Genomic DNA, 15,733 nt, shown 5'->3' on the forward strand with positions numbered 1-15,733 from the left:
TACCCGTACGTACGACGGACCTGTAACATCCTTGGGTGCCCGTGCCATTGCACCTGCATCGAGTGTTGATTGCTGCGCCCCCCTATTTGCGTAGAAAGTGGCCCCATACATATATTTAAAATGAACTGCTCTATTTTCAGCAGGCCTTTTTGTTGAGCAGCTTTGTATGCTGAACCTTGCTTCGATATACAGTAGACTCAAAATGTTGCATATGGTATGTGGAATAATCTTTTAGCTGTGCGACAGAAAGCCTTAGCCAAAGCAAGGTTCTTTCTGTTCACCCGGCTGTCAGACCGGTGCCAACTGCAGGCAGCGGAGATGGCGGCTGTAACTTACACCGTCAGGACAGCAGGTGTCGCAGCTGCGCTCCCCGCGCGCTCGCCTTGCTCCAGCCCCCTCTCTCTCTCTCTGTCACCGCTGGTTGAGGGTTTGTTAAAAAAAAAAAAAAAAAAGAAGTGTGCTGTGTGCAGGCAGGCGGAGGCGTGAATCTGTAGACACAGTCAGGCAGCCGGCCCTGCATTATTCACCGAGCGGCCTTTCAGCCAGCCCGGCCCCGGAATCTTTTTGATTGTTTCGCCTCCCTGGAAACATAGGAAGAGAAAAAGAACCATGTCTTGAGTATTACTTTTGCACTGGTATGTGTTTTTTTTTTTACTTAGCTGGGAGCCATGTTCTGAAGCAGCCTTTTACGGAATTAAAACATGACACCCGACCCAGGCGTGAAGGACTGACAACAAAGGAGAAATTAAGCAGAAAGTAAACAGGAAAGGAAGCGGCCGAGGCGGAGGGGACCATTCTGAAGGGGGGGTCGCTGCGGTTTTGAAACAATAATATCCTGTGCAGCCGGGACCGCATCCGGCCCCGGGGACGCGCGAGCCGCAGCTCGTGGACTCTGAGAGGGAGAGGTAAGTTTGTTTTGGTTTTCCTCGAATATCTCTGCCAGCGCCCATTGCTCCGTGGTGGTGTCTCCCGTGTTGGGAAGCAGAATCCTTCGCCGTAGGAGCGGTGTGTGTGTGTGTGGGGGGAGGCGGGGGCTTTCCTATCTCTCCATCCCTGAAATTGCCCTCAGGAAACGCAGCGCTATGGAAAGAGATCTGCCTGGAATCCGGCTGCTGGCGTGTGCCAACCATCCTGAAAACGTCTCTTTCACAGTGGCATGCCGCGCGGCTCTGACAGGCAGCTGCAGCCCTGGCACGGATACCTCGGATTCATTCTCCGACCGCAGCCCTGTTCATATGTCTAGTTGTGAAAATCCAATGTTGTCAGGTGCTGCTGTTTGTTGTAATCAGACGTTTACAGTGGACACGACACCCAGTGCCTCAAATTAAATAAAAAATAACTCTTTATGAAGCTAACCCTTTGTAAATGTGCCAAGGGCTTGAGGCGTGACACTGTCACCAGGCAACACCTTGGCTTGGATATTCACCTCTTTCCTCCTGATAAGGTCAGCCGAAGGGACTTTGTTTGCACATATTGGTTTTATTAGGCGAATTAACACGACTTAACGAGTGCAATTCAACTGACCGAACAACCCCAGAGCAAGACATAAAGACACATTTTCATCCTTGCAGAGATTGCACGCAGAGCTCTCCTGCAGGTGCAGAAAGGACTTTGTAAATAATGTTAAAAAAAAACCTCACGTAGCTGTGCAAAATACCGAATGGAATCTGCCCAATTAAAACACAGCAGCAGACCGTCACAAGCAGAAAGTAACACTCAGGTGTTTCATTTCGGCCCGGGCTTGGTTTCACACTGTTTATTTACCGAGGCAGCGCGTTGTCGCTCTTGTTTGATTTCCAGTAGATTTGTTTTCAGTGTTTACTCTGACTTGTGACCGAATACAGTAGCACAGGGTGTCTAAATATTTGCCAACCCTGAACTGTTGAACTCCCTTCAGTTGGTGAACTGCCACTGACTCGCTCCCTCCCCACTCTCTCGATGCTGTTTAATTCCATGTTTTACATTCAGAGTCCCCTTTATTGGGAAGGGCTTTGGTCTTAGGCTGCAAGTGTGAGGAATGCATTCTTTAGGCGTCAACATTCCTATGTGATTTCAGATCAGAAATTGAAAGCGATTTCTGCTTAAAATCTGTGGCTAGCATAGCTCTGCAGACACAGGTAATTATTATTGCAAACAATTGAGGGGATAGACATTAACCCGAGAGGCGTGGAAGGAGTGCTGAGGCTAACTTGTAATTATTTAGAATCATCCGTTTATGGCAAGGAAACTCTATGCCCAGTTAGACTGGGTTGCTTGCCGGTCCATGCATATACAAACAAATGGTCAAAAGCTCCCCCTGTTGAATGTCCTGCCCGCAATGCCCAGTTTCAGTTTCAGTACCCAAGAAGAGACACTTTTTCATGTTTTCTTCTTTTGTCCAGGATACAACGTACCTAGGAGGTATTGGCTCTTACCAATATGCAGGAACCTGGGGTATAGACAGTCACGGGAGGCCTTTAGAGTTTTGCAAACTGACACTCATCCCCCGATTGTTTTTGCTGTGTCCAGTTTCCTTAACTCTATGTGGCATAGGCGCCGCAAGTTTTAATCTCCTCTAGCACATGATAAATGTTCCATCGCCATTTCCTACCATTTCGATCTTACTTATATATGGAATCCTTGTTTAATTTGCTTTTTAAACCTTAATATTTTTTAACTGCCATGAAATTTGTTCAACTTACTGTACATGGATACTGATGTTTTTATTGCCCAAATCCAGTAATGTATGTATTTTCTATTTATTCTTTTATGGTCTACAAAGATTGAAATAAAGCTTGGAAATAATAATGGAAAATATGTAACGAGCACAGGAGGTGGTAATTAGTCAATTTGTTCATTGGTATTTTTCATGTGGTTTCAAATGGACTTCATGTCATTTGGTATTGCACACTGTTGGGGCAGATGCTCCGAGGACTCCACGTCATTCGCTGCACTGTGGAGGGTTATGCCACTGCATACGATCAAAACGGACAATAACACTGTGCATAACTCGGAGATGTATAATACTGAATTGGCAATAAAAAAATACCAAATATTATTGAAAACATCCACAGTGGAAGTCATACTATTAGGTAATCGCCTAGTCAAAACAGTATCAGTTTCAAAATGTCAAACTGGTTTATTTTTGAAAAGTGGTCTTGAAATATTGCTATATGCACAGACAAATATTTAAGGGTAGCTTGGGGGTGTTTATGCATGATTATTTCTCTTTTGTGGTTTGGATTTTAACAGTAAGAAAAAAAGCTTCCTGGGACTTTATCTCGTTTAGTTTAAAGAGATGTTCTTTATTATGATTTGAAAAGCATTGCTTGTGATTGAGGTGTAGTGCTTCCTTATTTAAGAGCCAATAAGCGGTGGGTTGTAGCTTGCTATACAATAAATAGAAAGCATGTTTGTAAATGCCAAGGTGCAATTGAAGGTTTTTATCTACACCCTTTTCCTGTTAAACTACTGCACCCCCCCTAATTATCCAATTACTGGCCTTCACTAATTCCTGCCCCTTTGACAACTATCTTCAGTATTCGTTTTTGGTAGTGGAACGGACTGGAGTTATGACTAAAGCATGTTTGTCATGTCTAACAAAAACAAGCATAGGCCTGTTTTAAGAATCCCACTGATTTGTTACGAGGCCAGGAAGCTATTTAAAAAAAAAATAATTTGTTATGATTGTATTAAAAGTCAAACTCTGATTATCTGAAAATCAGGTCGAATGATGTATCTTTCAATGTAGGCCTGAAGGAGAGAAGATAACACACTGTCTCGCTGTTACTGAGTCCAGATTGCCAGCTAACAAGATTTGTTGTACATCACAAACGCCAAACTGCATTCCCTACCAGCATAACATCATGCCAGAATTCTCAGTACATCATCTCCTTACTTTGATAATCACGAGGTCCTCTATTTTACTCTAATCTTCCATAAAAGCTATTTCTTCCAAATCTGAAATAGGGATATTCAGGTCTTCATTTGGCTTTTGCCTATTGACTTCTCGGCTCGCTTCCTTCCGCTGATCATCTACAAGCGGCCTACACTGGAACCAAATATGGGGGAACATGCGCAGCATTTACTTGACCTCATTGTCATATGTAAAATTGGGACTGTTCTTTATCCCAGCTTTTCAAAATTCAGCCTTTTAATGCATGTCACGGAGGCTCAGTAACATGCAACCTTAAATCACTATCCCAGAAAGCACTCAGTCTCCAAAAATGAATTAGTGTGAAAGGAGCATTCCTTCAAAGATGAAAGCTTTTGGCCAGTTATCTTTCCCCGCAATCTGAGTGGCACTCTTCTTTGGCAACTGCTTTATTAGAGGCTGATATTGCTCTGATAAAAAACAAGCATTAAAAATGCAATAGGACTCGCATGTACGCGAGACCTATTGCATAAGAATCCAAAGTGCGGGTGGGAAGAAGGCACGAACAGGAGTAGGGCTGATATGGTCTGAGAAGTCACGGAATGCGGGAGGGGAGGGGGAGAGGCAGGGGAAGAAAAATACTGTTGGAAGTAAAGGGGCTGGTAGCCGTGGAATGATCAAAATGACGAGGGACTAACCAGCCTCAAACCAATCAGAAGGCAGCATTTAACACAAAAGCTAAGGTGCAGAGAGTGGGCAGAGCTTCCACACTACAGTATATACTGCATGCCTCGCAAAGCGATGGCAGTGCTTTCGCACTACAACGCTAGTCGAGACCTAAAAATACTAGAACTAGCTGTTTCATAATCTTCTAAATGATGTTTAAAGAGCTGTTTAAAGTGTTGCCTTTCTAGAAGAGCAGAAACAAAATGTTCCATGACAGTTTGAATTACAACTGACAAGTTTCAGAACTAAAAATAGCACCTAGAAAGTATGTTTGTTCTAACCCCTAACTCTATTCACTCCAAATTAACCATGCTCTCTCAAATTAAACTAATATTGTTAGCATTACAATATGTAAGGTTAAGTTGTATGATTTAGCCTAATTCCTCTAAGAGAAATATTAGTTCCTGTATATCCCATATGATAAAATATTCAGTGCCCACATTTAAATCTCACACTGTAATGTTCAGCATAGAATTCATCCACCAAAATGACCCTTAAAAGTATGTGATGAGAAATTAGTTGTTATTCTGCCGCTTCTTAGTTTGTTGACAGACTGGATTTTTTTCTGCCTTGAGGGCACTTCTTTTTGTCAGGCTAACATGCTATAATTCATCCATAATGTAGCAAGTTTTTCTTTCAAGCCTTATTCTAGTTACGTCAGCCAGCATTACTTATATACATTATTTTATATATATATATATATATATATATATATATATATATTAGGACATCTGACAATAGAGCTGAGAGGCTTTATATATTGCACACCTAGATAGTTGCCACTTCCATTCCTTCTTAAGTATGTTCTAGATTTTTTGAGCGCCTTCACATTTGAGCTGTTGAGGCATTCACCTACCTTTTGAGTAACCTTAAATATAAATTGTTTTTTATTAAATAACACTTCCCCCTGCTGTTTCACTAGGTGGGAAAAACAGGCTTCTACTTATACAGTGAGTCAGTGTGTGTCCATTTCGGTTACACCGAATGAACCAGAATGACATTTCTGGGTACCTCAAGCAGGTGTAGTAGAGCTAGTAAATGATAAAATACAAAGAAAAGCACAAAAATAAATACTCTTTTAAAATATTACTTTTCAACTGCTATCTTGGTTTAGGGGAGAGACCCTGGGCCCAACTGTTTCCACCCGTACACAACTTACTTCCTCTCACCAGCATGTCATTCAATTAGCTCTGATTTTAGTCTGTAAAGAAATCCTTGTTTCTCAAAGGGCTTAATTGTGCACGCTGGTCACATTTGTTTTCTTTTAGTCTTGTTTTGTCTGTATTTAGAGATGTGCACCTTTGTCTAAGGGAAATGGTGGGCAGGCGAATGGCAGACACCTGGTCTAGGAATGCCCTCCCACAATATTTCTTCTTTGCATTTCACTCAAAACCCGCAAAGTAAATCACAGTGGCAAAACGTATGCACAATATCAAGCTCAGCAACAATTTCAACTGTATCTTCCTTTTTATTGACTACCAATATCCTAAAATATTAAATTCAAGACAGTTTGTATTCCCACCATATCTTCAACAAAGGTAGCTGTTCTTTACAGCCAGACTCCAACTCAACACTCCTGTGAGAAAATTACTCTTTAACAACCTCCTAGGCCCTATCTCTCTGTTCTGCATTTCACATTCTGGCACATGAGTCTTTTGTTCATGCATCCAATCTTTTGAATTTTCTGCTTCCACAAATCTGTAACTTTTGCAATCCCCATGGCCTACTGTCAGGCCTTACCAACGTGGCCTACTGGAGAGCCCTGCCACCATGGCCTACTGGAGAGCATTAGCAAAATGGCCTACTGGAAGCCTTAGCAACAAGACCTACTGGAGAGTCCTAGCTAGATGGCCTACTGGAGAGCCTTAGCAAGATGGCCTACTGGAGAGCCTTAGCAACATGGCCTACTGGACAGCCGTAGCAACATGGCCTACTGGAAAACCTTAGCAACATGGCCTACTGGACAACCTTAGCAACATGGCCTACTGGAGAGCCTTAGCAAGATGGTCTACTGGAGAGCCTTAGCAACAAGGCCTACTTGACAACCTGAGCAACATGGTCTACTGAAGAACCTTCGCAATATGACCTACTGGAGAACCTTAGCAACATGTCCTCTTGGCGAGCCTTAACCCCTTCGACGCTGATGACGAGCTGGGCTCGTCATGGCGCAGCCTCCTCGCACGCTCATGACGAGCCCAGCTCGTCACGTAAAGTGCGATTTAAAAAATCTCAGCGTACGAGCGGAATTCCGCCCGCACGCATGCGGTTAAGAACATGGCCTTCTAGGAAGCCTTAGCAGAATGGCATTTAAAGCTGTAACATTTACCACCACTTGCTGCTTCTGTCTCACTCCTTGGTGTAGAGACAAGAAATCACCTTGGTGGTTAACATCACGCTTTATAGATGTATATAGATGTATATAATACTGCTCCTAACATTGATGTTACTGAGTAGCAGTTCACACCACTGCCAAACGCAAGCTTCTCCACATTTAATGGAGGCATTTGGAAGATTTGTCACAATACAATAATGTACATCAGTTCTTTGCTGTAAATATCAAATGAAAAACTAAACGTATCTGCTTGAAAAAGAAGCATTGTTCCTTTAGTTACATCGGAGGGTTTCCACTCAGTGACTTGCTTCAGAACAATTTGCCACTGTGGGGGAAAGGCTCTGCCTTTAAACAGATACATGTATCCATTATTGCTTTATTTCTATTCAGTGAGAAGTGACATTAACATTGTTTTAACTCTAAAAAGGTGAAAACCTAAATACATTTTCTAAAACCTTGAGAAGAATCCAACCTTGATGTATTTATCCTAATTTTAATTCAGATAAAAGTAATGAGTCTGAAATTACTCAGTTCATTGCATAACAAGCATTGGCAAAGCCAAGATTTCTTCCCTAGGCGAGAGCTATTGCCTTTGACAATATGTTTTAGTCATGTTGTACACTAGTGTGGCTGCAATCTGGGTAGATTGTAGTGGGGCATATTGGGGTAGAGTGGGGTAGACTGGAGTAGGTAGATTGTAGTGGAGAAGAGTGAGTAGATTGAGTTGAGAAGAGTGAAGTAGATTGGAGTGGGGTAGATTGTAGTGGAGTGGAGTAGATTCGAGTGGGGTAGGCAGATTGAAGTGGGGTAGAGTAGTGCAACCCATGCATTAAAAGTTCTTTGTCGCCTCATCTGGGTGCGAGACATTCTATAAATGCATCTAACCTGACAATGCAATACAAATGCTCCACAATGGGGGGGGGGAGCCCAGATTAAAACGTTTCCAAGGGCCAAGATGTCCTTCAATTTTGTTCACTGGGGGTTTCAGCCATATCCCTGGGTGATGCTGCAGCAGAACAGGTAACCTATTTAAAGTCACAATCTTTTGCAGATATGGACTAACTCGAACGATAGACTGATGGGAAATATATTTGGTGGGGGATTCTAATATAGTACTGTTTAGAAAGAGGAAACAAATGTTCTGCCTTTATGACTAACTTGGAAACTCGCTGTTTCATAGACTTTTTATGTATACTCTTGACTTGTTTATTGTAAAATGTCATCTGAATTTCACGAAAATTAATGCACAGCAGCTTTGTAACATGCACGTGAGCCTTGTTTACCATCATATTACTCCGCTCAAATAGCAATTTATTCAACGTGTTTTTTTAGATAAAATTATAGCAACCATATCAAGAAGAGGGCTCAGTGAATCAAAACTTTTGAATATGATATCTGCTGTGGTCAGTAGGTCACACGAATAAAGTGTGAATCTGCATTCTAGCAGTTCGAGGTCTGTAAATTGAGTATTATTAAAGTGTGTGATGGCACTTGTAATTCATTGTGCTCATAATTGCCAGTAGTGCAGTATTAAACACTTTATAAAATATGATGAAATTAATCAATATGGAAATTAAACTTTAGAGACGGTGCTTTAGTTTGGCCAGTAGGATCTTGGAAACATGTTGCTTGAAGTGTTGTTGTATGAAAACTGACACCTCTGCACTAAATGTATGCTTTTTTTGTTTGCATTTTCCTTGGAAATGTGATCCCACAAGTTAGGAAAAGGAGAGAGTTGGACAAAGGAGGAGAATAAAGCTACTTGTAAGGTAACCCCGAGGGCTCTCTCCTATTACCAACAACCATCCTCATGCATTGGCCATGGTCGTAAATGCTGTTCAGCTGTTCTTATGGACTTAGGAGGATATGCAGTTTGCACACAAGAGGTTGCTTGGCCATCCTCATGCATTGGCCATGGTCGTAAATGTTGTTCAGCTGTTCTTCTGGACTTAGGAGGATATGCAGTTTGCACACAAGAGGTTGCTTGGCAGCCCACTGAGAAAGTATGCACGCACAGTACCGGCTTTGCACTGATGTTCATTTGAACATCTGAAGAAGCAGTTTCTAGCCCTGAAATTGGCGATGCCAGATTACTTTTTTGTCTGTGTTCTACTCATAGGGATTTGGGGTTCAAAGGTGCTCATTTTACAAATATTTGGGATGCTATGGGGAGGCCTTGAGTGCCACAGTGGTTGATGGTAGAGAAGCTCTTGGCATGAGTGATGTTTGCACGTGCCATAAGTGGCATTGTATTGTTTGTTTCGGTCCCTCCTAGAGTTCAATGGTTGAGATTATGGCGGCTGCCAATGTATGCCAGGATGCATGTTCTGCTTTGGTTTAGATTGAAAGGGAGAGTAGGTTCCCTTTAAGGTAGCAGAAACCTTATATGTTTTGGGCAGTGCTCCTCAGTATTCTTACTCCAAGATGGTGTTCCTCTTCTTCCTGGGTAAGGCTTGGTCATTGGGATTGTGACAAAAGCATGAACAGTGTGCAATCATTGTGACCCGTGCTTCACAGCACTTCTAATGCTAGTTTCTTTGGTTGTGCCTTACGTTGTCTAATTATTTTTTATCCTTCCCAATCCTTTCTCTGTTTTGTAGTCCTAATTTCTGTTTTCTAAAATCACGTGTTAAAGTTTTGTCTCGTATTTACCTTATTTTCCACTGTGTGATTGGCACTGGTTGAACCATACCAAAAACAGCTGCTGTTTGTTTCCTGGTGGTGCATCCTGGCACAAGGATGTAGGTAAGCTGCTCTCTTACCATTCAGTGTCATACCCAGCCTCCAAGTCAGACCTGTGCTTGAAAGTTTCCACAAATGTTTGATAAAAGAATACATGGACCTAGTAACATTACTGCGGGCGCCTATGTCTAGGATTAACAGAGTCCATGTCTATGATTAACAGAGTCCATGTACTGGACAAGATGATAACAAAAGTGAATTATCAAGTTGAATTTTGTAAACTTGCTAAAAAATAGAGGTAGATGTATGTGTTAGTGGATTCGGGATTTTCTTGTACTTAAGCTGTGACCAGAAAGCATGAATGTATGTCCTCTGCCTTTGCCATTCTGTAGATAGCCAACTAATCCTAAACAAGCAGGTAAACCCAGTTTTTCCTTCAGAATATGAATGCTATGATGTATTGCTACAGTCGGAACCAAATGCAGTATTCGTGTTGCATCTCCATGTTCTTGGTTCTCAAGATGGAAGTGTACTGAATACAGATAATAAATAAGAGCCACAAAGCATTTCATTGTGTTGATACATCCTTCTTACCTCTGTGGTCACACTATCTTGAAACTGTGGGACTTGCTGATCTTCCTCCAAGAGACCTGTCTCATTTGCACCGATTTTGTAGACGACAAATTGCAGCGCACCTTTTGTAGTCACACTGTGGAACCACATTCCCATTTTTAAAGAGACCCCTATTAACCGACTTTGCCTTTAAGAAATGACTGTATGTTGAATTTCTTCTTCAAAAATATGTCCTATAAACATAGTATAGCCAGAATATTGACTACCATAATATCTCGAAGGCAAATAGATATAGGTGATTATAGAATTACTGTCTGAACATCCTTGAAGATATGTATGTATATATCATGAAGATACATATATGTGGAGTTAAAAATATTAAACTATAATCTCCCATCAATGCATAACTACCTGATATTGGGGTAGCCGATATTTTGGCTACATTATATTTGTTGGACGATAATTTACATTCTGGTTGAATATCATAAGGAACAGCTGAAAACATGGGGTTCATGCCACTAATCCCGATAAATCCCTTTGGCAGGGATGTAGTGTCCTCAACTATAACACAAGACACACAAATGATGGACCGAAGGAGGAACAAATAAACATTTTTCCCCAGTCAAGAGAACTGGGTTAAATCTATTGTTCTGTTGCTCATCATGCCATCCCAGTTTAGACCCAGCCATAGGCAAATCAGTCTTGACCCTGCTCCTCATGGGAACAGTCCAGCCCAAACTGCCAAGCCAAGTCATCCCTGGACCACAAACAAGCATCCCGGGATGGTTTTTTTAGGGTAATACCCATCATCAGCCAGGCTAGCATGAATCCAGTGGCACAGTGAGCCGAGGACCCAAGTCTGGGCATACCTGGTACACTTAGGGCGAGAAAGCTAAAGACACACTGGCTGTGGGTGAATGTTTGAAAAGTTTAAACACTCCATCCATCATTTTATTTTGTGATGTTGCTTAACTGTAACACAGCCCTGCTGAATGATACTTCATGTCTGCTTTTGGAATGGAAATGGAGAAGCAAGATCCCACTGACCCTGGCAGCCATTTAAGAATAAGCATCTGCATTTTAGGTCAGGCTTGACATTGCATTCCTCTGCAAGGCCAACTGTTATGAATTCTTTACAATGAACGTAGAGTGACCTTTAGCTTCACCCAAAGGTATACTCTTTCACTTGATGGTTCTAGCTTTTCTGTGCACCATTCCACCTCCTAAAGAGAGCTTGCATTGTAATGCATGAGGGGGACGATTTTACTTCTAAAAAGTACACTGAATCATAACACATTATGTCCTTTAGATTATAGCTGCATTTTCTTAAGAGAGCAATCTATTCCCTTTGTTTTTTTTCTCTGCTGCAAGCTTCTCTTTAATATTTTAGTCAAGACCCAAAAAGCCTGTCCTATTAGCTGTGTCTGTGTTTGTTGATTCAAGTTGCTGCTGTAATAATTCTTTTCCCGTTGCTACCAGAAGCATCGATTCACACTTGCAGTTGTGTTAAAACTGGGGGTTATATTTTTTTACTCAGTAAATCCGCTCCATTAAAATGTCAGTCATAGGGCACAGCTCGCAGAAGCCATAGGGGCCAGTTATGCACTGCATGAAAAAACATAATATTTCATAGCTTACTATGTGCCTCCAAGAATACTGAAAAAGACAACAGAAAAAGGATGTATTTAATCTCAAAAGAAACTCTCTTAAAAGAGAGGCTGTATCACTTGTAGGTGGGAAGACTGGCTTAAGCAATTAACCACCATAAGAGCCCTCAGTTTATCTACAGCTTCTCTTTGCAGCACTTGTGATCTTACCAGTCTCAAAGTCAGACTGAAGCACACCCTCATTTACAACTGCACATGTCACTATTCCTATGTAGTTTCCGTACATATTGTATCTATTGGTTTTTGTTAAGCGCCTATCTCACCCGTAGGTCTCAAAGCGCTAGCTGAAAGCCAGGTCAGAATAGTGTGCTTAGAAAAAACACGTTTTTGACTTGCCTATCAATGCCTTTCAGATGTCCCCTAGAATGTCCCCGGAGCCATTAGTATAAGCAGAACTGCCAGTGAATATTCTTTCATGCATGGTTCTCATTATGCACTGTGACTGTATGGATGCCACCTTGGGTATTCCTGCATGCTTGCACTGTCTCTGAAGGAAGCGGTCATAAAGAGGCATGTTAGTGCTGTAGGAAACCCCAGCAAACAAACAAAGTCCTTAAAGGATAAACAATCTTTTCAATATTAAGGTTAATTTCCAAAACACTCCTGTCTGTGGTGCTCAGAAATATTACTGATGTTCTTCTCTTCTGATTTGCTCAGAGGCTCTGTGGTGGCAGAGATACAACCAAACCAGTTTAGCAACAAAAGGAATCTGAACACATATGTGTCTTACACATCATCCGTACCCGAAGAGTCCAATGCTTTCCCCCGAGGAGATTGTACTTCCTAGGATTACAAAATGTTTGCCTAAATATTAAATCTTAAAATCGCCTTTGGTGACACTTTAAGAAAGTAGATTTAAATAGTCAGCAGATACAATACACAATACCGGGAGATTTGTTTGGACTTTCAATTTGCAAGTTTCTGCTAGTAACCGCTTCCATGTGGAGCACATTTCCCCGCTGTGCAGGTGAGCTCTATGCGTGCGCAAATTGGACGGCCCCCTGCAGTCTGACACACACACACGTCCACCCTGACGGCTAGGGGCCGTCCGGCGCAAGGAAGAGGGTTAATAAGGAAAAGTGTGTTTTGTTGAATTCTTTGGTTATTCGCTATGAAAAACCAAGTGGGCAGAAAATGATGATCAGTCTTCGGTACATCTATGTGTTCCTCTTTTTTATCAGTACAAGAGCACCAGTCTACCAATCTTTTCCCTAACGTTAGATAAAACTTACTAAAAAAATCATTGTTTACCAAATGCTGGAAGTGTCTGACTACTTGTCTATGCATAATAAACAGATGGCAATCTTCTAGCATCAGCACATATCTGTGGGGTAAAGGGACTGAATGTCTTTTATTATTTATTTGTTCAAGAGATTTCATACTTTAAAACAAAAAAAAACCTTCTTTGGTTTCGAATAAAACCATAAAAGTACACATAGAGTTCCATAGTGTATAAAATACATTGCCATAACGATATTACATCTAGAAAGATAAAACAAAAAATACAGGATATGACACAGTACATAAAACATTTAGGGCTCAATGTGAGCAACATGTGCATTCATAACCATTCCCTCTAACTCTTCCCCCTCCACATCCCTATTACTCCTCCCAAGCCTCCTCCAAACAAAAAAGTCTAAATCCTCCCTCTTCTATCCCTCCACTATCCTTTCAATCCAAATAACAGACTAACATGTCCACCTCTGAAAATAAATTCATATTTCATGATACTAATTTACCACTAATCCTTTTATGGGTTCCGGAGTAACGTGCTACTCGCTAAAAAAGCGCATCAACACCTCATCAGGGGTAGCAAGCACTATATAAATGCAAACCTTTTCCCCTGTTCTATCCCTCCGTTATCGTTCTCAATCCAAATAAGTGACTAACATATCCACCACGCAAATTACTTTCATATTTCACTATAGTAATTCACCACTAATCCTTTATGGGTTCCGGAGTAGCATGCTACTTGCTGAAAAAGCCCTTTGACGCCTTGTCAAGGGTAGTAAGCGCAATGTAAATGCAATTACAATACAATATAATAACAAAATAGAAACTGCATAGGTCAAATGTTATTTCATCTGTGCCATTATAAGATACAAAAGTGGTATAGCACTTTTAAGGGCTTGAGCAAGACCAATGGAAACATAACATCAATGCGCGCACTTATCGTGCTAAAATGACCGGCACAATGAGAAAGGTCAAAATAAGAATTTGGAAAGTAAAAACATGGACCAGCAGGCACTATTTAATAGCTTTGGCCCTGATGGGAAAGCTCCATTTCAAAATTTGGTCACAGCTCATACAGTAGGTGCCCTAGTTTTGGTGCAGAGCTGCCTAAGCGTTGGACGGTACTGCCTGTAACCGGACTGCCTGCAGATCGGGATGATACATTTTTTTTCTGGGGCAAATGTATCCTGGTCAGAACAAAAAATGTGACGGAGACTCTTCTGCCTGTAGGCTTATAGGGCGTGTGATGTTGGGACTGGTGTTTTGAGGTAAAAGATAAAAGGGGGTAGGTGCCATACCCCAATTTTAGAAATAAACTTCTGGCTGCTGGGTCAACTACATAAGTAAAGTAACGCTCACATTTGGTATGGGGTTTGATTTGCTTAAAAGCATTTGTAAGGGAGCCACAGTTTACCCTTCCCTTGTCTTTCTCCCACCTCCGCTTCCAAAAAGAGAGCTTTAATGCTCCCCTTGGAAGAAAAGGGGAGTCATCATCCAAGTATTCACCCAGACCAAGTTCAATCAGAGAATCTTTCACAAAGGCCAACCATTTGACAGTACGAGATTTGTCTAAGGCCACAATGTCATTAAGGACAAGAAAATAATCAGTTAGTGTAGGGGTCTATGCCAGAAAAGGAGAGGCCAAATCTTAGCTTTCAAGGTCAGCAGCTCAAGACTCAAGTCATGTAGTAGAGGTACTAGTGGGGTGCTCTTGGGAAGATTAACAAGGGCGCACAGAAAGTTGTTTTCAGCTATGCTTAGTTCTGTTATATTTGTTCATCCCCATACCTCCTCTCCCTAAAATGGGCTGGCCTCTGCCTTGGCCTATAGACTTTTAAAACTGGTGAAATACACATTGTTTTAAGAAGCTTAAAATGTCTGAGGGTGGCTGCAGCATTGTGTTAGATTTAGGGAACTTTAACTGACCTGAGTAGTCCAGGTCATATTCTTAGATAGCGTGACACCTAGATAGTTAAAGTTCATAACTTTTTCTAAAGGAACACCACCAAGGGTGGTAGAGCCAGTGAAAGACCTGTGGAGACTGATGGCTATAAACTTAATTTTGGCATGGTTGATCACCAGTCCTCTTTACTGACGAAATGCCCCAAATCTATTCACCAGTGTTTAAAGGCATCTCATGGTCTTCGAGATTAGGAGCGTGTCATCGGCAAGTAAGTAGCAGGTGGATCTTCCTACCCATCAACCTCGGTGCATCACTCGTACGATCTTCCAATTAGACAACCACACCTTTTTAAATATAAGAACATTGTGGGAGCTAGAACGCACCCCTGACAGATGCACTTGTGGAATCTCCTCTTGTATGTTAGCTCACCCCTGGTCCCCCAGAGGACCCGTGCATGTGTGTCCTGGTGTAAGTTCCTAATAATATCCAGGAGGTCTGGTGGTATCCCTCTGGCTTTTCGAACTTCCCAAAGTTTTGGGTGGGGAACCAGGTCAAAACAGTCTTGTAATCCACAAAGACCAGATATAAATGTGATTTTTCAAGTAGAACTGTCTTCCAGTATATGGACGTGAACCTGAAGACCTGGTCGATGGTGCTCATCTGGCTTTTAAAGCCCACTTGAAGGTAAGATAGGGCCCTTGTTCTTCGATCCATTGCCTCAGATGGTATAATATCTGCCTGCTGAAAGCGTTTTGGGTTACATC

General features: G+C 41.7%; 1 protein-coding gene across 2 annotated transcripts in view; it reads left to right on the forward strand.

Annotated features, from left to right (window-relative positions):
• Positions 1 to 452: 452 nt before the first annotated feature.
• CDK17 (cyclin dependent kinase 17) overlaps positions 453 to 15,733 on the forward strand; it is a 529,501-nt gene continuing 514,220 nt past the window's right edge. For both annotated transcript variants that reach the window (XM_078678048.1, XM_078678059.1), the window contains exon 1: positions 453 to 905. The gene's annotated coding sequence lies outside the window, so the exon portion shown is untranslated. The remainder of the gene's footprint in view (positions 906 to 15,733) is intronic.

The sequence above is a fragment of the Lissotriton helveticus genome, chromosome 1_1 (assembly GCF_964261635.1).
Source record: "Lissotriton helveticus chromosome 1_1, aLisHel1.1, whole genome shotgun sequence".
Classification (NCBI taxonomy): domain Eukaryota; kingdom Metazoa; phylum Chordata; class Amphibia; order Caudata; family Salamandridae; genus Lissotriton; species Lissotriton helveticus.